The following is a 22603-nucleotide window of genomic DNA, read 5'->3' as shown; positions in this document are numbered from 1 at the left end:
AGCTTGTGTGGCAGAGGCTCTCAGGAGCTCCTGCTGGTGGTAGCCCCCGTTGAAACTCTGGTGTCTCCATTAAAAATGGGTGCTGGGTTCTTAGGAACTTGGATCACTATATGTTTCCTATTCTGCTCAAAGTGAATTAGTTCCTGAACCTTCTAGCAGTATCTATGAGTCTGGAAAAGGTTTTAAAGAGCCTGCCTGAAGCCCTCTTCCATTGCATTGGGGATGTCTGCCAGTGTAACACATCACTGTCTGTAGTGTCTTGAGATAGGGCTCAGGTCTCTGATATCTGTTTTGGCTCCTAGAGGTCAGTGATGTAGAACCTAGGACTTATCCCTCAAACTCTGATATGACCCAATGTTATTATATGCTTTATTGACTGATATGTAGAGATGCATTCATACCAGTTAAGGTTGGTGTGCTTTGCTGGAAAGGGCACTGGACTGGTAATCAGCTGGCGGGGCCTTGCCACCAACCAGCTCTGTGTTATGGAGCAAGATTTCATTTCTGTGGTTCTCAAGTATGACATCTGAAAAATGAATATAAAGGACTCATCATTTAATTGATGCTTATTAATTTATATAAAGGAACTGAACTTAATATTTTACATATATAAAATATACATATACATATATACTATATATGTATATGTATTATATATATTATTTATATACAAAATAAACATTTATGTGTATAAAATATACTCATATTTTTGATTACCTGAATTATTAGGACATTAGATTTTTTTATTCTTAAAATATATATTATTTAGTGACTTAAGGACTGAGTGACATATGTGCCTTATGGTGCATGTTGTGGACTCAATATTTGTGTCCCTTGAAATTCAAATGGGCCTTAATGCCCAATGTGATAGTATTTGGAGATGAAACTTTGGGGAGGTAATTAGGGTTAAATGAGGTCATGAAATTTGGACCTTGGTCTGATGGGATTAGTGACCTTAAAAGAGGAAACATCAGAGAGCTTGCTCTCTCTCTGTCTCTTTCTCTCGCTCCCTTGTACACACAAAGAAGGGATCATGTGATCACATGGCAAGATGGTAGCTGTCTATGAGCCAAGAGAGGAGGCCTCAGAATGAAACTTCACCTGCTAGCATCTTGATCTTGGACTTACCAGCCTCCAGATCTGTGAGAAATACATTTCTGTTGTTTAAGCCACCCACTCTATGATGTTTTGTTATGGCAGCCTAAGCAGATTAATACAGTGCAGAATAGACTCCTGAAACCATTGATTATAAAATGAACCATCAGACAATCATAGAATCATTTGAATTTTTCTCACCTAAGCTTATGCATATCATGATAAAGTGATAAATGTCTTTCAAATACTCTAGTGCTACATTCTCTTTCAAGAATTCACAGTGACGGAAACCTGGGTGGAAATGCTGAATTCTGCTTCAGAGAATATAATTAATAAAATGATAACACAATTGCCAATGTCTTTTTTAAGGCTCTAACACTTGTGTATTTCTTTCACTGTTTTGCTTTCCACCTCTTCAAATCATGGTGAGAATTATGAAGCTCATCTGTAAACAAAATTTCATAGCTCTTCTAAAAATATCAGTGAAGAGGAAATTGATCCTTTGATCTCCTGCCTTCTTTTCTCTTTCTTTCACCCAGTAAGTTTCATTTTATCAAGCGAGAAACAGGAGGAGAGATGCTGACTCACTGATAAAACTTCTGGAGCTCCAGGGACCAATGAAAGACACTTTGCATCTAATTGCATGGCTTTTCAAATTGGACCAGAAGTAAAATTATGTGTTTTGAATTTATCATTGTATATAAGGGTTTTATAGTTTACACTGAATATTTTGGGAAAAGAATAATTAAAATAATGTGTGCTATCGCTTATTACTAATGAATGGTTAGTTTATTCAAAGAAAAAGATGAAAAGATAAATACACAAGTGACAATCATATTTAATATACTGCTTACTCCATTTTTCCCTCATACTTTAGATTTTCTTCAGTTATGAGTTTTATATATATACTTATTTTTTCCCTAAATTTTGATTTGCAATGTAAATAACAATCCCATAATTAACAAACAAATTTTTTCCTCCATTTAAAACGTATTTTTAAATTTTTATTTATTATATTTTATTTTATTTTATTTTTGAGACAGAGTCTCGCTCTGTCGCCCAGGCTGGAGTGCAGTGGCCTGATCTTGGCTCACTGCAACCTCTGCCTCCCAGGTTCACGCCATTTTCTTGCCTCAGCCTCCCGAGTAGCTGGGACTACAGGCGCCCGCTACGACGCCTGGCTAATTTTTTGTATTTTCAGTAGAGACAGGGTTTCACCATGTTAGCCAGGATGGTCTCGATCTCCTGACCTTGTGATCTGCCCGCCTCGGCCTCCCAAAGTGCTGGGATTACAGGCATGAGCCACTGCGCCCAGACTTATTTCTATTTTTTTTTTTGTAGAGACAGAGTCTTGCTGTGTTGACCAGGCTGGTCTCAAGCTCCTGACCTCTGGCAATCCTCCTTTCTCTGCCTTCCAAAGTGCTGGCATTATAGGCATGAGCCACTGTGCCTGGACTTCTCTCAATTTTATTGTCAGATTTGTGTAGTCTGAATTATTAGTTTATCAAGGAAGTCAATAAGAATTTTAAGAACTCATTTCTGATGAAAGTTAATTTTTGAGATACAAGAAGTTTGATTAGCTAAGGTTAAACTAATGGCTAATGGTAGAAGCCAGACCGTTTCAGAGGGTTGCAGATTCTGAGACCGGCTATGATATTATAGACATAGCTATTTGCTCCTCAACAATTGAATATGAAACTACCAACATAATTCTAATCTCATATTGGGCAATCAAAAACACAGGGCTAGTCAAGAACTGATTAAGGGCTTGTTTTCTGAGTCAGACAATCAGACAGCAGCAAACCTCCCACCCACCCCAATTTATTACAGTTCTTACTGCTCTGTTGCAACAAGGCCTTAACACACCCACCTTTATATTTTCATACACATATGCAAATCTCAAGTTATAGATTTGGGGTGGTTTTCAATGTGACAACATCTTAGACCCTTTTCTTTTTGGGAACTCTGAACAGGTCAACCCATTTGATGTAATGATGTAATACCAGTTATGTTTAATAAAGGAAATATTCTTTTCATTGTGAGACTTTTATATGTTTCCCCATCATCATCTAATTTCTTTTTTATTATTATCCATAATTCTTTCTTCAGTTTTAATTCTTTTTATTTTGATTTTTGGGAGTTTCCTTTGATTGCTATCTTGTGTGGCATACTTCATCGAATGCATGAACATTGAGCAGATTTGCCGGCACGGAGAGGTTGCCCTTCATTCAGAGCCACTTTTGTCAGGGGGAAGAGCCAGTCAGGACTTGACTTTCTGGTTGTCACATAGCTACTGAAAGGATTTCTGATCCTTGCAATTTTCATATTTTTGTCTTTTATCCACTTCAGTTAGTTTCTGTTCTCCACTATTCTCTACTTTATTTTATTTTTTAACCAGCTTCTTTCCTTTACTTGCCTCTTTGTATCTGAAGCAATCTATCAATTAAAGAATGCCTGCCTTCCTTCTCTGAGTTACGATCCTCAAGTGACGGCTGGATTAGTTTCTTAAACCAGCTAAATTCTACTATGTTTATTTTTATCTACACTAGACCTCTAGGTTCTCCTTGGAGCTGAAATTCCGTCATTTGATAAGTATTTAAAGGGAAATACTTCACGCCAGGCACATGGTGGGAATCAAACAGAAAAGTTCCCATATCCTCACAGGGCCTGTGTTCTGGCAAGGGAGCCAGATGATAAACAACCTGTGTAAATGTGTGCTGTAATGGTAAATAGTGACAACAGCTGGGAAGAACAATTGGGCAGGATTGATATAAGGGGGAAAGAAGGTGGAGGCAAAGGCTATCTGAAGAGGTGACCTTTGGGCAGTGGCTGCATGAGCGGGAAGGCAGACATTCAAACATCTCAGGGCAGAGAATTCCAAATGTGGGAACAGCAAAGTCTTTGAGCAAGGATGTGTCGAGAGTGTTTGAGAACAGCAAGGAGGCCAGTGTCTGTAGGGTTGTGATATGGAACGTGGAAGGAAATTGGGTTCCAGAAGGAGCTGGGGGCCAAATCCTGCCCTCAATGTGCACTGTAGGGGAAAAATAAGGAAGACTTTAAAAATAAAAACCAGAAGCATTTTTTCTTACAGTGCAATACATCATCTGCAACAAAATAAGTGGTGCTTATTTTGTCTTATTGCAAAGAAGAATGTTACTGAGTATTTGAAAAGGGAAGTAGCCCAGTGGCCTGGGCATAAGTGAGGAAGGCTTCCTGGGAGAGGATGGCCTTGAGCTGTTCTCATACACTCATTTTCTCAGCTTGCATTTTTTGAGTGCAAAATATGTACCAGGCCTTTGCTAGGTGTTGGAGATATGTGATGGGCAAAACAGACCCATTCCTGCCCCCATGAACTTACAGTCCTTTGGGGGAAAGGTAAAGCAAAGAATTACACAACTAGATATACAATTACAAACTGTGAAAAAATGCTCTAAAAGTAGGGTGGACCATAGGGTACTGGAAAGACTAAGATAGGCACCTAAGGTAGCCTGGGGAAGGAGCATATTATAGGGGAAGGTGATACATAGGAAGTGTCCAGATGACAGGGAGCTGTCCAGGCAGGAGGTGTGCAGAGCTGTCTGAACAGAGGCAGCAGACTGTGGGGTGGTCCCGGGCAGAATAGGAGGCTTATTTGGGGATCTGAAGTGCAGCCAGTGTGGTTGAGTGTAGTGAAGGTAAATTGGAAAGGTGGAGAAGGTCTTTTCACAGTGTAGATGCATCCAGAACATGTGGGACTTTGGATTTTGGATTTTACCCTTAAAATACTGGGAAGCAACAAAAGGTTTTAAGTAGGGGAGTGACATCATCAGATTGATGATTTAAGATGCTCATGCTTCAAGCTGTGTATGGAAAGGTATTGGAAGAGGTCAAAAGAAGAATCAAAGGACTAGGTTGGAGGGCACTGCAGGAGGTCAGTATAGCATGATGCTGGCTTAGACTGGAGTGGTGACAGTGGAGACCAAGAGCAAGGGCAGACGTATCTTTGAAGTATGTTTATCAGGTAGACCACGGGAAACACATGGAATTTTGATTTATCTATGCTGTAAAAAAATTAGAAATATAAAGAAAACAAGAGTCCCCAGCTTACAAGCTCTTAAATTAGAACAATGAAATATACCTTGGCCAGGAAACCAGGCAATCTCACTGGAGAGCTTGCATGTCAGCAGTAATTGTCTTTTATTCCCGGAAAGTCTTTGGGAGTCTGATTTGCTACTTTCATACAAATTCCAAAATAATACTGAACTTATTAGTATAATAAATAGTATAACTACTGTGTGCTAGGAACAGCTGTAGGTTTGGTTTTGGGACACAGTGGGGAGCGAATAGTCAGACCTCCTTCCTCAAAGAGCTGGAATTCTGACAAAACTTAAATTTCTGTGTACCTTTTAAGAAATGCATAATTTTAGCCAAAAGATAATAAATAAGAGTGATGTGCTTTTTGAATACATCAGTTTGATATACGAAAGTATAAGATAATACTTTCTGAATTTTTATGAGAAAACTTCAAAAGATTCTATTAGAAAATACTTTAAAGTAAATAAATTAATTGGCAAACAACTTACTGGGAAAGCATTTGCCATCAAAATAACCAAAGAATAATTTTATTACTATAAAAAGATCTTGTAGAAATCATTAAATAAAGCAGGATCCCCCAACAGAAAAAATGTACTAAAAGTATAAATACTTTAAAAATAAGTAACACAAATGGCTTCCAGATATGAGAAAATTGACCTCTGTAGTAATAAAAGAAGCACAAGGTAATTCAATCTGACATTATCTGTCCCTGTAACTGCAAAGATTTCTGTTTTTCAATCATGATACTTAATGGTGGCTGGGTGTGGCACAGCCAGTGTGAATTGACACAGCTTTTCTGGAAAGCTGTTTGGCAGTATGGATGATGAGACTTAAAATGTTAAATCCTTGTATTTAATGCTATTTTTAGGGGTATACTCTAAAATAGTCACTGATAAGACAAAGATTTATGTACATAAAAGTGGATAAAGAGTTCAAGATAGGACATAGATATTGAGCTTATGGGATCAGAAAATTAATTCTGTGACCTGAATCACAATAAGAGTTTTCAGAACTTCCAGAGATCTCATTTTGACTCTATTGTGAATGGACTGAATGGCCTTAGCAAAGATCTACAGCATCTGGTTTGGAGTCTCCATCCATTTCCTAGTTGGGAGACTACATTGTACTGATTTAGTGCTAAAGCAGAACTACAGAGCTTAGAGTTTCCTTATGCTCCTGCCCCAGAGAGCTGCTGGAGGCTTCTGCTAGTCCAGAGATTGGATCAGAGCCTTGACATACCTGCTAGGAGCTCTCTGATGCCATTTCCAGTCTCTCAGTCTTGCCTTCCACCTTCATTCCAGATGTTAAGTTTCAGCACACACACACACACACACACACACACACACACACACACACACACACTCGGTGGAGAGGAAGACTGAAATAAAGACATCAATGAGTTTGGAATCAATAATAATGATTGCAATGCTTATGTAGTGCATATGTCAGGCAGTGCATTTTATTTATAGTAACAAATTTCATACTCACAATAACAATAAATAAAATAATAGTACCATAAGGTAGATACTATTATGATCCCCAGTTTACAGATGAGGAAACTGAGGCATAGTGACTTGGCTAAAGTTATACTAACAGAGTATGGCAGAGCTGGGACTTGAATCTAAGCAACCTGGGTCTAGAATTAGGCCTTTAAATCACCGTATCATCCTGCCTTTTTAATAAAATCACTGAAAATTCATGTCCTGACTTTCCCACTTACCAACTGGGTAACTGGGAAAGGCACTGAACATCTCAGAGACTGGGTTTCCTATTGTGAAACAGATATAGTAATACCCACCACACTGAGTGCCGTGATAAGGGAATGAAATGATGTGTGTGAAGCTCTTGACACCTAATACACATGGAAACACTTACAGTATTATTACTCATAAGCATGTTTTAATGCATGTGAGTTTGTACATTGGCTTTGCCACAATATTTAACTGCCATTGAAAAGTGACTTGCAAAGACAAAGCTGTGCTGGCCTGAAACATTTTGAGGCCCATTTCTTGTGTCACAGCATTTGGTGGATATACAGCTTACTAAAGAGTGCAGATCCTTACCTCTTGGCCAAGTTTCCAGCTGCACATCCTGGAAAACCTGATGACTCTAGACCAGGTCTCTGACCATTGTGGGATCCACTGTAGTGGGTTTGACAAAAAACTGTTGGCAGTTTCCTATCACTGTAGTGTGCGGCAGCTAAGTTTGGGCACAAAGGAACTCACCAATATGGACTAATACGTAACATCGTGGGGTTCTGGGTGCAGAATTGAGAAGTGAGCTTGCTTGTCTGTTTGATCCCATGAGCTGGCTTCTGAGGAATGGCTGTGGTACAGAATTTTATGCCAACCACAAGAATGTAATTATAAGCACGTCTTGCTCTACTTCCCACTTATGTGGTCACTGCTTGACATTTTGATCCTGCAGAGTAAGAGTTCTAAGAAAAAGAGAAAAATAGATTCCTCATATAGCCTAGAGTAGAAATGGAAAGGGAAACATTTGTCTTGGGTAGCCCTGTGTTTCACAAGTTTAACAAGTTCTTGTGTTTATTTATATAATGTATATATCTGCTCCTTGTCTTCAATTTTCCTTTTTTTTAAAAGGTATAAGTTAAGTTTGTGCTTAACTCTCTTCCTGATCTTCCACTTCCTTAAATCACTCCAACCTCTTGCTTCTGCTGTCACATCACCTACTACTTACTTTGATCCTCTTATTTCTCACTTTATAAGGACCCTTGTGATGACATTGGGCCCACTCAGATAATACTGGATAACCTTTCCATCTTAAGATTCTCAACTCAATCACATCTTTAAAGCCCCTTTTTCCATGTAAGATAGCATATTCACAGAGTAGGATGTAAAATCTTTGGAGGAGCCATTATTTAGCCTACCATGGTTGATCAAATTTGTGTCTTAGAAGTATCACTCTGAGGATCACACACAGAGTTGATTTAAGAAGTATGACAGAAGTTCAGGAAAATAAATTTTAAAATGTTGCAATAATACAGGCACAACTTTGAAGAAAGATATGACAATGAGGAGGCAAAGGAGGATATGAATTCCAAAGGATCAGGAGTTAAATTAGCAAAGATTTCATGACTGGTAGGAAATAAAAGACAGGAAAGAATCGAGGTTGACTCCCAGTTTTTGATTTCAGTTAGTTTGTTGTGATATAATTAACCTGCAAGGAATGCATGAGAATTTGTGGTCGGGGTACAATTAGTTCAGTTTGGGCCACACAGTTTGAGTGGCTGATAAAACATCATGTTGTTGATAACAATTGTCATTGGAAATTCAGGCCTGAAACTGCCATAAGAAAGAGATCATCTGGGGAGAACACACTGAGTAGGAAAATAAGTTCAAGAATAGAATCTTGGAGACTCCAACATTTGAGGAGAATGGCTGGGTAACAGGACAGAGAAGGGAAGAAATAGAGATGTCATTGAAGTGAAGAGATGAGAGGCTTTCAAGAAGGAAGGTGTTGGCTGTGATGTCAGATATCTTACAGAGCCAAGTAAGATCAGGCCTGACAATCTACTGGACTAAGCAAACAGATAGAAGGTAATGTTGGATCTTCTTAAGAACAATTTTAGAGAGCCCGTGAAGCCTGGAGCTGATGGAAGTATTGAGGGTGAGAGTGAAGTAAGAAAGGAGAGAAAAATGAATGCAAGCTATTATTCAAGAAGTGTGATTGTAAACAGAGGGAAAAAAATTGGATAGACAATACAGAGAGAAGCAGGTTTCCCCTAGTGATGGCAGTGGATTTCATATTTTATAATTTAAGGGAAAGCCATGGGGGAGGTAGACAATTAAGACAAGGGAACAAGGGATTGATGGAGAGAGGAGATGAGTAGTATCAGGTGGTAGAGGAGATGAGTGAAGATCGCACATTTAAGGGTTAGCTCTACAGACAGAAGTGGAGAAGGAGGCATATATGTAATGAATGAGAATATAGGTAGGTACATTAAAAGGGGATATGGCAAAGATGAAGGAAGTTGAGCTTGACAGCATCCATGTTTTCTATGATGTAGGTGGTAAGAGCATCTCTTCATTCAGGAGCTGCAATCTGAGCTCACAAGCTCGGTCTGGGGTATATGTGCACAGATTTGGATCCCAGCTCCACCACGTCCTAGCTGGGCAACCTCAGGTGGGTTGCTTAACTCCTCTCCAGGAGTTCAAGACCAGCCTGGGCAACATGGCAAAACCCCATCTCTACAAAAATTAGAAAAATTAGCCAGGTATGGTGATGTGCATCTGTAGGCTCAACTATGAGGGAGACTGAGGTGACAGGATTGCTTATGCCCGGGAAGTCAAGGCTGCAGTGAGCTGTGACTAAACCACTGCTCTCCAGCCTGGGCCACAGAGTGAAATCCTGTCTCAAAAAAACAAAAATCAAAGTGCTTATTGGACTCATTTCTTTAGCTTTTTAAGACTTCTTCCAATAAACAGTTGTTTAAAGTTTTAATATGTATCAGTGTGCCCTTTGGATATATCTGATATTCAACTATAGCATAATTTATTTAAAGAATGTAATCCATACATATTATTTTATCTTGATGCCAAGGATAATAGGTCTTGTTTTAAATTCACATCTGGGAGAAAATTTGATATCATATTTATACCTGCAGCTCTAATAGGATGTTTTATAAATTTCATTGTATGAGATCTTCATCCTGTGATTTCTAAATTTGGGCATCCTCAAGCCTGAGGGCTATCTGTGATCTCATGGTAAGGAGTTCAGGGTCTTAACTAAAACATCTCTATCAATCACTGCAGCAGGCTAGCTATCCTCAGATGCAATGTGAGTTTTCACCAATCTAGATCCTCTGGTGTCCAGACATTAAATATGGCTTAATTTATCTCTAGATTTTTTCTTTTTTTTTTGAGATGGAGTCTCACTCTGTTGCTGAGGTTGGAGTGCAGTTGTGTGATCTTGGCTCACTGCAACCTCCACCTCCCAGGTTCAAGAGATTCTTCTGCCTCAGCCTCCTGAGTAACTGGGACTACAGGCATACACTGCCATGCCTGGCCAGTTTTTGTATTTTTTATAGAGATGGGATTTCACCACGTTGGCCAAGCTGGTCTCAAACTCCTGAGCTCAAGCAATCTGCCTGCCTCACCTCCCAAAGTGCTGGGATTACAGGCACGAACCACCATGCCAAGCCTCTAGAAATGACTTGATTACATCAAGTAACTTTGAAAAATTATATATATTATATATAATTTACTTTTATTATATATAAAATGAAAAAGTTATATAATTTTTCAGAATGCCTTAATATATATGTATGTATGTGTGTATATATATAATCTATCTCTATATCTATATCCATATCTATATCTATATGTCTCACCCAGGAGAGAGTGCATACGCATGAGAGAGAAGCAAGAAGGAATAAGGAAAAGTAAAGGGAGTGAGAAGAGGAAGAGTTAATGAATTGTTTTCTCTCATTCTGCTAAAAATGCCTGTATGCTCTCTTTTTTCAATCCAGAAAATAAAGTCCCAAACTAACGTGGCACTCTTACAATTTAATCATCAATTCATTGTGAACAACTGGATGAGGGAAAGTTGCCCAGAGTTACCAAAAATAAAATTCTTTAGAAAGGAGAAAAGCCATACCTTAGGAAATTGGGTAGAAGATATGTGATGGACACAGCAGCTTCTCATCAATTGACTTGGTTTTACGTTAAAGGAAACATGCAAATCTTTGTAGGTTAAACCACATATGAAATTCATGAGAGCCTCTTGGGCTTTAGGCACTGACTCTGTGGAAATACTAGCTGTAAGCTGCTTTCTTAGGGAAGCAATGTTTATTCTGTCACGGTGCTACTGAAACAGCTCAGAGTTACCACCTTAGAAATCTAGCTTTCACAAGGTACTTTAAAATTCCTTTAAAAAAGTGTATTTTATTAATTTCATTCATAATTTATTAGCCCTTAAATTTTTCCAGTAGCATTTGATCTGCCAGAGCTTCCAAATATAGGATATTTTGTACTTTGCAAACTAGTTGTCTCTTGAAACTGGGTAATGGGAAAAATTTAGCACAGAAATATCCCTGTGACCAACTTTCTGAGTAAACGTGCTAGGGGATTCAGTTGGGTGCTAAGAATACACAGAAGAATACACTCATGCATCCTTCCTTTCATTAATGCAACAAATATTTATTGTCTACTTCACGTCAGACATTGTTTGCTTCTTACTTTAGGGATTAAGCAGTGAACAAAGCTGTTGAGAACCTTGTCCTTACGAAGCGCATGTCCAAAGTTATGGGAAGCAGACAGAAAAAAAATACTGTAAATACTTTATATTGTGTGTTGTAAAATAAAGCAGGACAGGTGGATCATACCACTCCTTTGTTTAAATTCGTCACTTATTTCTGTGACTTTAGGAGGAAGTCTAAATCCCTTGCCTGTATACTGGCACTCTGTTTCTTCAGCGTTCTGTCTTGTCGCCCCCATTCTCACTCAAGGCTGCAACTTTCCTTTTCTTGGCTTGACCCTAGTACTTTTCAAATATACCTCTGAGACCCTTTATCCTCTGCTCCATCACTATCTTGCCTACACCTGGCCAGCTCCCACTGAACCTTACGTCTCAGCCTAAATACTGCTCTTTTCAGGAAGTCCCAAAGTTTTCCCTCCAAGTCTGGTTGTGCATTGCCATGAGTGGTCCCATACCACCCGGTACATCCATTCATCTCTTATCGTGGCGCTTGTTGCCCTGTATTATGGCACTTGTGTGTGTTTTGTGTGTGTGTGTTGGGGGGAAGGTGCTGTTTTGTTCTGTTTTTGTTTGACTGGCACACAGTTCGTATTGATTAATGGGTGAATGGATAGATGACAGAGTGGATGGATGAAGGAATGAATGTGATAATGTAATGTATTCTACCTGATATTGGACTTTTTGAGGCTGTAGAAACTTCCATTATTTGAGTTCACACCCAATAGTCCTCCTTTTCCTAATTCCTCTAACTGTGAGTAAATTTTCTTATTAATGACTCACCAATTTTTCCCACAGCAGGTGGACAAAACCTCTTTAGTAGACTAGCCTTTCTTAAGCCAGTGGGGGGAAAAAAGATTCTATCTTTTAGGGAATTGAAGGCGATGATGTAATGTTAATAGCATAGGAGAGAGCAGAATCTTTGCGTGTCTGAAGCATGGCTCTATGTTGAAAGCTCTTGAGAACACTGTGCTGGGGGGGCTTTTCTAAATCAAACTTCATCCATGAAATGTAATTTGGGGAACTTTCCATGTGGCGCCATGTAGACTCTGGCAGACAATAATATTTTTATTTACTAGTAGTTTTCTTTCGGAGAGGGAGAGCGATTTGGCTATTTGGTTTTTCTTCCGTTTAGTGCTGCATAATGCTTATCAGAGACAAAATCTTACTACTTCCCTGCTTCGCGTGCTGTAAGCTACCCAAATGTGTTCTAAGTATTGCCTTAGAGGGCATGTGTGTGTGTGTGTGTGTGTGTGTGTGTGTGTGTGTGTATTTAGGAATTTGAGCCAGCCCCCACCATTTCCCTGCCCTCCCTGAGGCTGCAGGACTTTAGGATTTATTGTAGCCACTCTTAGAAGGACAGTTGCAGTTGTGTCTGTAGAGAGAGCCTATAAATATCAGGGCATTTGGTAACTGAGAGTAGAGACAACTGTCACAATCATGAGTTCTGCAAAGACTTGAGTCTGCTGGAAGCAGTGTCTTGGGGTCAGCAACGGGCCTTTCAGGAGGATGGCTGGGGAGGGGTTTGGGGACAATCAAAAGGACTATATTTTGCAACTCGCTTATTTTCCTGAAATGAAATTCATAGGTAAGTATAGTCCTGCTATGCACATACTTTTCAAAATCTAACATAATGATCTACCTGTAATATAATATTCATTTTTAGCTTACAAATGCTAAAAATAACTGTATTAGACATAATGAAGTAGTCAAATGCTTGTACCTAACATAATAAATGTGTTTGGATGTAAGAAAGTAAAATCATATTCAACTGAATAATGCTCATGTTTTTTTATATGAGATATTTTGTATAAGAGATATTCTAAAATTTTCATGTGTCCTAAATCAGACTCAGCCTAATTTTCTCACCACGCTTCTCCGTGTTACCCTCCAATTGGTTCCTAAACCAATCTCTAATCACTATAGTGTGTCAAAAATCCTGTGTTTCCTCTTCATCTCACTCCTGCCCTACCCTCTCCTGCATCTGATTTATGAGAACAGCCTTCTAACTCTTCTAACTGGTTTGTCTGTCTCTAGGCTGTTTTAGAAAGTTGTGTGATCACCACAGTAATGGGGTGGTGATGAGCATTTGGTGAGTACTGGCCAGGAATTCTAGAAAGCCTAACATGCATGGAGCAATGCATAGAACAGTGCATGAAAAAGTGCAAAAATGTCCTGGGTCCCACATAACATTTACTCATCCTGTGTACCACGTGGAGATGAACTTCTATAATTACCTAAATCAATAAATTAATTCTAGAATCAATCTGGGAACTTTTTAGTTTTTTGGGGAAACTTCTTTGTCATTGAATTTATATGCACAAAGTGGACTAAATTATTATCTTATAAATCTGTTTTGTGACTGTGGTTATTTCTCATTTTTTTTCTTTCACTGTACTTGCCTAGGTAACTAACGCATGGATTATACATTTTAATGTGTGTTCATTTTTCAAAGAGCCAGCTTTTAATGTATGTATTAGCTCCATTACTTTTCTGTTTCTGATTCATTAATTGGATTTTATTTATAGAATTTGCTTTCTTCTACTTTCTTTAAGAGTAACTTGAAGTTCCTTTCTAAATTCTTATTTATCTTTTTTTCCTGTTTAGTAATTTTTGTTTTAAACTATGAATTTTCCTCTGACTTGTGGTTATATTAAAATTTTATTGATCATTAGTTTTTAGGGATTCTGCAGTGTTGGATTTAATTTCCATGTTGGATTTCTCATGAGTTAAGAGATATTCTAAAATTTTCTTGTGGCAAAGATTTGTTTTCCTATTTTTGTTATTAATTTCTAATTTTACTGCATTATGATCAAAGAATACAATCTATACTATTCCTATGTTTTGAAACTGAGGTTTCCTATGTGGCCTGCTGTGGATTGAATTGTAAAATATGTTCTAATCCCTTGGTACCTGTGAATGTGACCTTATTTGGAAATAGGCTCTTTGCATATATAATCAAGTAAAGATGATGTCATAAGGCAAAAAGTAACTGAGACAGGTCTTAATCAATTTTGAAGTTTATTTTGCCAAGGTTAAGGATTATGACCTATTAGGAGGTCCTAGGAACATTGGCCCAAGGTGGTTGGGTTATGGCTTGGTTTTATGTGTTTTAGGGAACATAAGACATCAATCAATAACGTGTGAAATATACATTGGTTTAATAAGGAAAGGCAGGACAACTTGAAGTGGCAGGGCTTACCAGTCATAGGTGGATTCAAAGATTTTCTGATTAGCAATTGGTTGAAAGGGTTAAGCTGTGCCGGAAGAGTTGAAATTAGCCTGAGTTAAGGCAAGTTGGGAGGGCTAGAGAAGCCTAGGTTCTTGTTATGTAGATGAAGCCTCTGGGTAGCAGGCTTCAGAGAGAGTAGATGTGAACATCTCTTATCAAAGGTGTCAGGCTCTCTGGAGAGAACTAGTAAAGGAAGGAGAATCTCTATAGAGTGTAAAATTTCCTCCACAAGAGACAGGTTTGCAGGGCTATTTCAAAATATGTTTTTTCCTTTCAGGACTTTGCTGTCATGTAATGCTGTACTAGAGACAGGTTAGAATTTGGTATCTTATGGCTATAAAGAGTCTGTTCTGTCAGTCTTAGGATCTCTATTATAATGTTAATGCTGGTCAATTTTGTGCCTGAATTCCAAAAAAGAGGAGAGTATAATGAGTCATGTTCAACATTCCCTGCCCCACTCCACCATCCCATCATGATCCGAACTATATGTTCAGGTTTCTTTGGATCCCCTTGGCTGAGACGAGGGTCCATTCAGTCTGTGCGAGGGGTTAGAATTTTATTTTTGGAACACCATATCATACTGCCATACTGGATTGGATTTAATAACTAGTCTAATCCAATAACTGGTGTTCTTTTAAGAAAAGGGAGACTTGGACACAGAGATACACACAGCAAACACTATGTGACAATAGAGGCAGAGATTCTAGTGATGTATCCACAAACCGAGGAAGGCCAAGGATTCCTGGCAATCACCAGAAGCCAGGAAGAGGCAAGGAAGGGTCCTCCTCTAGAGCCTTCAGAGAGAGCACAGCCCTGCTGATACTGTGAGAGATTAAATTTCTATTGGTTGAAGCCATATAGCTTGTGATTCTTTGTTATGACAGTCCTAGGCAACTAATATGTAGCTTAATAAGACATGGCCAAACTTTGTAGATGAAAGGAGCTAGGAAGGAAGGTATATATTTTTCCATGTGAGGATCTACCTTCTTAATTATGTTAAGTCCTCTATGTCTTTTCTTATTTTTGTTTTATTTGAGTTATCAAAGACTGAGAGAGATAAATTAAACTTATTTATGGCTACTGTCTCTCTATTTTTCCTTACATTTTTATAATTTTTGCTTTAAGAATGTAGATGTTATGCTATTTGATGTAGATGCATTAGGCTCAGAGTTTCACTGTGGGTTGCATTTACTTATTATTACCATAAAGTTCTATTCCTCAAATTCAACCATGCCTAACATTAATATCCTTAATATCCTGACCCCTGCTTTACTTTTATTTTCATTTGCTTGCTGTATTTTCCCATCCTAAAAGGATGGAAATGATACTTCCAATTTTTTGAAGTATGTATGTAACTTTTCTTACATATTACATCACTTTTTTGAGTTTAGACTTCTTAAAATCCAATTAGAGTCCTTTAAAAAAGTGAATGTATCTGACTTTTATTTATCTGACATACATGTTTGGTTTCTCTTATATCATCTTAAATTGTTTTATTACAGTAGCCACCCCTTTTCCAAAGGGGATACATTCCAGGATCCCCAATGGATGTCTGAAACTGCTGATAATACTGAACTCTATACATACTGTACTATTGTTTCTCCTATACAATCACATTGTAGAGGGTGGGTAGCATATCAAACATGATTATGCTGGACAAAGGGATGATTCATGTTCCAGGCAGGATACAGCAGGATGAAGCAGGATGGTATAAGATTTCATCACACTACTCAGAATGGTGCTCAATTGAAAACTTAGGAATTACTTGTTTCTGGAATTTTCCATTTAATATTTTTGGACCTAGGTTGACCCAGTAGCTGAAACTTTGGAAAATAAAGCCATGGATAAGGGGGGACTGCTGTATATGTTTTCTTTTGAAATATTTTGCTCTGTTGGTGTTTTCTCTATTTTCTTTTGTGTGTTTTCTCATAGCGAGGAAGTTTTATAGCCTACTTTTAGTTATTTGTGCATAGGCATTCTCTGTGGTTTGTGTATATGCCTTGGTGTGTGTAGGTAGGAAGGTGAAAAAGCCTGTGTGAAAGAATAAAGGTGTAAGAGAATTTGATGGGCTCCAGGAATGGCAAAAAGATCTCGATAACTAGAGCACAGGCTGTGTCATGGTACATTAGCCTGGAGAGCTAGGCAGAAGGCAGGCCATTGTGCATCTCCTTAGATATTTGAGAACCACTGAAAGATTCTGAGCAGGTGTGAAACAAAAAAAAAAACCAGTGAGCAAACTCTCTGGCAGCCAAATGGAAGATGGTTGAGGCTAGGGTAAGAGGAGTGACTAGAAGCAGGTCAACAAATTAGATCTCCATCATATTATCTCAGGTGAGAGGTAATGAGAGCTTGTGTGAAGCCTATGATAGCATAGGTTGAGAGAAAAGAGTATGTAACAGGTACAAAATATTGTAGGTTGATTATACACAGAGGTTGGGTAGAGAAAGGGACTATCTAAGGCAACTGCAGGTTCATGCCCAGGACATGTAAGTGGACTATAGTTCTATTCATTGGGATAAGGGCCTAGAAGGATGGGCAAGTTTAAAGAAAATATGCTGAGTTCAGGTCTGAACAGGATGAATTACAATCACCTGTGGGATACCCAGTACTAGCTAACTGGCAGTGGAAATCAAGGCTGGAATATAAAGCTGGGAACCCTTTGGGTATGAGTAGCAGCTGAAGCCATGGTTTGGGATAAAGCTATAAGAGAAAGTAGCTGTGCTCAAGTAGTAGCTTAGCTGTGCTCTCCAGTACAGTAGCCACTAGTTGCGTGTGGCTATTCCAATTTAACTTTGAATTAATTAATTTGAAATAAAATTAAAAATTCAGCTCCTCAGCTGCACAAGCCACATTTCAAGCACTCAAAGACTGCATATGGCTTGCAGCTACCATATGGTACAGCACAGATTATAGAACATCATCAAAGAAAGTCCTATTGGACAGCTCTGGTACAGAGTGAAAAGGGAGAGGTTCAACATATATCAGGGCCCTGTTGTTATTGATAACTGAGTGTTTATTGAAAAAGAAGAGTCCAATGAAACAGGCAGAGAAGAAGTGTCCATCCACTGAGTGCCTTTGAATGGGCTGAGCATGCGATGCTTTTCTTGCATTATCTCTAATCCCCAAACTGCCCTATAATGTTGGTAATATTAATTATTTTTATTGAAAGTTGTCAAGATTAATGTCTCAAGATCCCAGACTAGTAAGTAGCAGAGCTGGAATTGTAACCCAAATGCGTGTAGTATCCTAAATTCAGTAACATTTCAATTGCCCCCGGTTGCCTGTCCTGAGAAAACTCAAAGACAATGGTGCCAAGGAAGAAGATAATTTCATAAACGAAGAATGACAGATGGCACTAAGAGTTCAAGTAAGGTAAGATCAGAAAAGTTTTCACTGGATTGGACCACAAGAAGGTTGTCACAAACTTTTTTGAGGACCATTTCAATGTAGTGTAAGGGCTGAAGCTCTGTTAGAATAGACTGAGTCTAGCTGTATAGCTATGTGGAGCATAGGCCAGTATAGCCTGTACTTTTAAGAGATTAGATGTAGGTGATTGTTTTTGCATACAAAAGATAGTTCACCAAAAACACATTTCAAGTTTTTGCAAATTTTATGTATTAAATGCCCTAAGGCTGCATCTCTTATCTTTGATATACTCAGATGAGATTGGACAAGCTACTTCTAACAGTTACTAGTTGTTTGGCCTTGGTCTAGTCACTAAACTCTCCAAAATTTTTTTTCCTATCTGGGCAAGGGGGTTAGCAATACATGCCTACCTTACCTAAAAGGGATGTTTGAGCATTAAATGAAACAGTGAGTTTGACAATGAGCTGTACAGTGATTTATGATATAATATGCTATTCCCAACAGATCAGACCACAATATTAAAACTCTACAGATTTAACCACAAAGTTTATGCATCAATTGGACTTTTCATTTAATGTTATCAGCTCTACTTCTCTGAAGAATAGAAAAAAATGCATGAGCTTTTGTTGAATTTCCCCAACAAATCTTTACAGCTTGACACTTGACTTTTTGAAACAGAGGCTCATGGGTTCCTGCGGGTGGTTCTGACTTAATCTTTGTTCCTTGACTGATTCCACCAAAACTAGAAGAAGGAGAAGGAATTACTTTTCCCATCTCCAAAATATTTAATAGAAATGGTTCAGACTTCTAGCCAAGAAAAGTCAGTTTATAAGATGCATATTTCTAATTATTTTGGTAAATAGACGAGTACCTATACCCAGAACCTAATAAGTTTGTGGAAAAACTTAATATTAGTTCTCAAAAAAACAAATCACATTAATTACACCAAATGGAGAATGCTCAGAATTCTGTTTGCCACTGAGCTCCACTGATGATTGGACCGCAGAGTGTTGCTTGGAACCACTGTGGTTTGGTTAAAATGAGGATAAACATGAGAGATGCATATTTGTTACCAGACCAGAGGAAACCTAAAAAGACTTTACAGATGTCTCTTTGGACCTGAACTCAGCAGCTAACATCATTTCTCGCTGACGGAAATATTGCTAACTTCAACTCCCAGGTTACGAACACTAAATTTTTACATACTCTGGTGATGTCTTCAGTAGCTCTAAGGAGAACCCTTGATATTTTAGCTCAGAATAAATCAGAGGAGGAGTATAAACTATTTGTCAGTAAAATATTTGTTAGCATCCTCTGAAACTTTTCTAATTAGCCTCAAAGCACACTGAACCCACAACAAGTTTACTGGAAATGTCAGTTATTAAAAAGACATTTTACCGTAATTGAATGCTAGTGTCACATAATTCAGACCACAGCCCCTGGCAGCCCAGAGAAAGAGTTGCTTGTAGCAAACTGTGCACTGACAGGAAGCAAACTTCTCAGCTGGGTCCCACCACAGCACTTTGGCCTTAAGTTGCAAGAGGGAAAAATTACCAACCACTACCCCAGCTATCACCACTGAGTTGCTGTCATTGAAATAATATGAGGCCAGGTAAAATAAGAAGAAAATCGAAGTCCTGGTGAGACTTTTAAAACCTCATTAAAAACATTTTTGGTGAGGGTTGAGGCTTATCATATCACTGATAAATGGTCAAAGTAAGGTGGAGAAGGGAAATCCCTGACCCCAGTTGTTGAGGGTTAGACCATTGATCTGGACTCATTTTCTGACACTTTTGCAGAAATAATATGAAACTCCTCTGTTTTTCAAGTACCATCTAAGAACTAAAATTCCATGTCAGGTGAGTTTTAGTATCCTGATTCCCAGACAAATAGGAGAAATTGTCATTGTCCAGGCTCAGGATAGAACACCACCATTGTATTAACAGAATACTGCCTGCAATTCTCCCTCAGCTGCTGTATATCCCTAGTCCTAGTGACCATTCTGATTTATGAAGTGATGCTAAATTCACCCTTGTGGCACTGAGGTTTCTTCCCTTCTGTTGAGGGCTCATGATCCTATCTGTGCTCAGCCCCGTCTCTGGCTTCCTCAGGATCTTCCATGGATCATTCTCCTGACCCTCCGCACATGCTTCAGGCTCCTTTATCTTAACACAAACAGAGAAAAGGCAAACAAATAAATGGTCCTCCACTCAGCACCACTTACTTAAAATTTTTATCTTCTTTCCTTTATAGCTATAAATATTTGGTTAATGATAACATGCTAAATGTCAAGCCCAGTGACATCATTATCTAAGGAGTGAAAATGTTTCTACTTCACTAACCAGACCCAATCAATATTCACTGTGTCTGATGTGAGTCATAGATGCTGTCAGTCTTTGAGTCAGGGGTTTACCTCTTAAGTGGGTCCAGAATGCAGACTTTAGCTTCTTCCTTGATCCTGGTCTGCTTGTCTCCCTGTCTGGTGGCTCAGGGCCCTTTTCTATGACTGGCAGTCCACTGACCATAAATCTCTAAAAAGACCAGAGCTCTAGGGCCATCATTAGTTCTTGTGAGCCCTCTTTCCCCAGTTCTGGATTCAGGTTTACCTCTGGTGGGAATTCTTGTTATGTATGGTCAGATTTCCCAGGCAGACCATTATCTGACCAACTCTTACACATCATACATAGTGTCATTCCATGTGATGTGTCACATGCATTGTATCATCAAGATAAAGAGTAAATACTATGTTCCTAAGGTGAAACTAAAAATAAAACAGTGTTAGGACTTCACCGACCTTTTTATTATAAGCCAAATGCTAAGCAAGTGAATGACCAGCTTTGGCACAGACAGAAGCTACCGTCTCTTATCTACCCCTGCTGGGGTTGTCAGATCTGAATGGTGGTGTTATTCCCATTTTAAAATAGTATTGGTACTTTAGTTTCCTATTTGGGAGCTCTATTCTGAACCCAATCATGCTTAGAATGAAGCTTGACAACCTGTCTGGCTATCCTCAGCCCCTCAACACTGGTCAGAATACATTTAAACCAGCAGACCCTGGAAGAGCAATCTTGACACTCAACTGGCTCTGAGCACTATGACTACCAGGTGATCCCTCTTCTCTTCTGATGAATGGATTGTTCTTGGCTTCTCTTGTATGTCAAGGTCAGCTTAAACTGCATCTGTGTTTGTCATACATGCCCCTTTGTAATTATGATTTTGGACTGCTGGCTGCTTACATGTCAGGGATCAATCATAAGCTAGCTTAGTCTGTACACCCTAGGCCCTCCTCTTCTCAGTTTCTTCTCTTCACCTCCAGTCCAGCATGGGGGACAAGCCTACCTAGAATATCTCTATTTCCTCATCCAGATCCTGCTGGATTCAAAATCCAGCATTCAAAAATCCACTTTTAGGAGGGCATTTTAATAGGCAAGAAAGAGTTAAACATAGGTATGATGACGGTTACTCACTCAGAGAAGACATTCTATTATGTTTTTAATATGTTAATAATAATATTAAGACAACAATAGCAATTCATGCTAGCAAATCACAAGTGCTACATGACTTACATGCACTGTCTCATTTATTCTTTACAAGAGTCTTATGCTGTGAGTATGCATGTTTTCTTTGTTTTATAGAGGAAGAGCCAGTAGACTAAGTCCCTCAGTCTAAGCCATAAGCCAGTAAGTGATGGAGTCAGGGCTTGACTCTAATTTTATTTAGATTCTGTTACCTAAATGAGCTCTTTACCTCTATGCTGTAATACTGCCCTAAGTAAACAAATGGAGTAGAGCCCTAGCAAGACATGAAGTTGGCTGGTAAAACAGAACCATTTAAATCCGAACCTGTGAAGCTTGTATTTGATCCCACAGGCAACAGGAATTACCACAGATTTTTGAACCTGGAGTTAATGTGGTAAAATTCACTTTAGAAAAATTGACTGGATATTCTTGAGTAGGAAAGACGAGCACATGAAATCCAGAGGATGGAGACCATCTGAAAGTCTATTACGAAAAGACACAGAGAATCATAAAGCCACATATTGAAAGATGTTAAAAGAAGCCAAATAAATGGAGAAATATACGGCGTTCTTAAACGCTTATAAACAAAAAGACTCAGTGTTTTAAAGTTGTCAGTCCTTCCCTGTTTAGTCTATAGAATCAATGACATTTCAATCAATATCCCAACAGGTTTTTTTTGTTGTTGTTTCTTTTAAAATGGATCTTGACAGACAAATTCTAAAATAAATATGACAATCTAGGGCCAAGAAAAATCAAACGCTGCTGAAGAACATCAGCTAGCTGGAGGATCTTGTCCTATAACAGATCATGACTTATAAATATATGGTAATTAAGATAGTGTGGTATCTGTGTATGGCAAAACAAAAAGGCTCATGGCAGAGAATAGAGAGTTCAGCAATAAACCTAAGCACTTATAGAAACTTGATATAGTATGGAGTTGGCATTTCAGATCACTGGAAAGAGGTGGAACTATTCAATAAACAGTGCTGGAAAAATTGCTTAAATGAAAAATTGGACTTCTAGCTCACACTATACATATAAAATTCTATTTTAGAGGAATTAAAGACTTAAATGTGAAAAACAGTGTTTTAGGCTTTCAGAA

At 38.5% G+C, this 22603-nt stretch overlaps 1 pseudogene; it reads right to left on the bottom strand.

Moving 5' to 3' along the window:
* Positions 1–404: 404 nt before the first annotated feature.
* The window catches only part of LOC100446628 (heterogeneous nuclear ribonucleoprotein A1-like), a 76126-nt pseudogene continuing 53927 nt past the window's right edge, over positions 405–22603 (bottom strand).

This window comes from Pongo abelii, chromosome 10 (assembly GCF_028885655.2).
Source record: "Pongo abelii isolate AG06213 chromosome 10, NHGRI_mPonAbe1-v2.0_pri, whole genome shotgun sequence".
In the NCBI taxonomy this organism is placed as follows: domain Eukaryota; kingdom Metazoa; phylum Chordata; class Mammalia; order Primates; family Hominidae; genus Pongo; species Pongo abelii.
This window is presented reverse-complemented; position numbering and strand designations above follow the sequence as displayed.